Genomic DNA, 2,623 nt, shown 5'->3' with positions numbered 1-2,623 from the left:
ACCATCTGTGCCAGAACGCGCACCACACATCAGCTATCAGGTGGAGAGGTGAGGAGTGTTATTTGCCAATATGGAATGAGGGGCATGATTAGGTGGTCATGATGGAAATGGGGCCATGATGTGATTTTACGGACAGGATCTAAATTTGATCACCCTGTTGCAGGAGATTGAAACCTTTGTCGTGTATTTGAGGTTTAAAAAGGCTTCTAAAGTTTGTAATTTCCACTTTGAATGTTTCATTTATATTTTTGTTCGGTATATACTGAAAACATACTACCGTTCAAAAGCTTGGGGTCACTTAGAAATGTCCTTGTTTTTGAAAGAAAAGCACATTTTTTTTGTCCATTTAAAATAACATCAAATTGATCAGAAATACAGTGTAGACATTGTTACTGTTGTAAATGACTATTGTACCTGGAAACGGCTGATTTGTTTATGGAATATCTACATAGGCGTACAGAGGCCCATTATCAGCAACCATCACTCCTGTGTTCCAATGTACGTTGTGTTAGCTAATCCAAGTTGATCATTTTTAAAAGGTCTTTCGCAATTACGTTAGCACATCTGAAAACTGTTTTTCTGATTAAAGAAGCAATAAACCTGGCCTCCATTACACTAGTTGAGTATCTAGAGCATCAGCATTTGTGGGTTCAATTACAGGCTCAAAATGGCCAGAAACAAAGGCCTTTCTTCTGAAACTCGTCAGTCTATTCTTGTTCCAAGAAATTGCCAAGAAACTGAAGATCTCATTCAACGCTGTGTACTACTCCCTTCACGGAACAGTGCAAACTGGATCTAACCAGAATAGAAAGAGTGGTGGGAGGCCCCGGTGCACAACTGAGCAAGAGGACAGGTATATTAGAGTGTCTAGTTTGAGAAACAGACACCTCACAAGTCCTCAACTTGCAGCTTCATTAAATAGTAACCTCCAAAACACCAGTCTCAACGTCAACAGTGAAGAGGCGAATCCGGGATGCTGGCAGCAGGGGTTCAAACTCCAGAACCCAGTTCCTTCATTGGAATATAAAAATGTATTTTATCTAACAAAACTATGCTACAATTTATCTCTGGGACCCTCAGGATGAGAAATCAGAGTAAGATTATTGAATGTAAGTACATTATTTACTTTCAGAGGTGAATGTATCCAACCAGTTGTCGTGATAAATGTTTTTTGTTGTTGTGCACTCTCCTGAAAAAATAGCAAGGTGTATTTTCACTGTAATAGCTACTGTAAATTGGACAGTGCAGTTAGATTAAAAACCCCTTTGGATCGGACCCTTTGTTTCAATATTCACCTAAAATGACATACCCAAATTTATCTGCCTGTAGCTCAGGACCTGAAGCAAGGATATGCATATTCTTGATACCGTTTTAAAGGAAACACTTTGAACTTGATGCAAATTTGAAACGAATGTAGGAAAATACAACACATTGGATCTGGTAAAAGATCTGGTATAATACAAAGGGAAAAAATGTTTTTTTTATCAGATTTTTTCTATCCTCTTTGAAATGCAAGAGAAAGGCCACAATTTATCATTCCAGTCTAGGCACCATTTAGAATTTGGCCACTAGATGGCAGTAGTGTATGTGCAAAGTTTTAGACTGATCCAATGAACCAATGAAATTGGAGCCAAGTCCCATACTGTACGTTCCAAAACTGACCAAAGATGTGAACATTCTAATTCATCAAAAGCTTTTTCTGCGTTGAGAGAGAGAACTGCCCAAGGAGCTTTGGTTTCTGATGAAGCATGTTAGATATGTAATAGAAAACAGAGATTATCGGGGATAATCGTTTTTTACAAACCAGCTTTGGTTCGGATGTACCAATTTGGGTTTTGAGTTTTGAGACGGGACGGCATGATTTGAGAACATAGTTTAATATCTGTGTCTATCAAAGTTAAAGGGCGATCGTGAGAGCACTTGTTGGCCTCCTTACCTTTTTTTATGAAAGCGAAATTAGTGCTGTATTTACATCCATTTCAAATGAACGGCTATGCTTATCATTTCAACTAACAGTGGACCTGATTGGTTCCAAAATTTTAAATAGACCTCAGGAGGAATACTATCACAACCAGGTGATTTGCCTTCATTCATGTTATCCAATGCCCTTTTGAGTTCAAGGTGACAGGTTCAGGCTCCCAGCAAGCCGTTAAAATGTGGTTGTTTATCTACCTTACTTGAATGCAATGACTGTCACTCTGGATAACATCTCTGCTAAATTACCAAGATGTAAATGTAAAAGGAACACTTGCAAAGCACACTGGGTATTATACTAATGAGCTTCACTACTAAACAAGACCAAATTTGGTCAGTCTGGACCAAATCTGAACCAATCATAGAAGTTTAGTAAGCATAGTACAGCACAGTACAGTACAGTAGAGCATAGTAAAGTATAGTGGAGTACGGTAGATTCCCGAACATGTGAAATGTAGACGTCTACGTTTAGGTCAAATCAAGGCCGGTTCGGACCGGGACAGATCTGAACCAATCATAAACATCTATCTTTGTGGACGTTGTGACGTTGAAGTCAATGCCGGTCCGTACCGGACCAAAAATCTGCATTTGAAGATGTTAAAATCAAAGCCAGGGCGGACTGACCAAATTTGAACAACTTTTTAACGTC

This window comes from Oncorhynchus keta, chromosome 23 (genome assembly GCF_023373465.1).
Source record: "Oncorhynchus keta strain PuntledgeMale-10-30-2019 chromosome 23, Oket_V2, whole genome shotgun sequence".
Lineage (NCBI taxonomy): Eukaryota > Metazoa > Chordata > Actinopteri > Salmoniformes > Salmonidae > Oncorhynchus > Oncorhynchus keta.
This window is presented reverse-complemented; position numbering follows the sequence as displayed.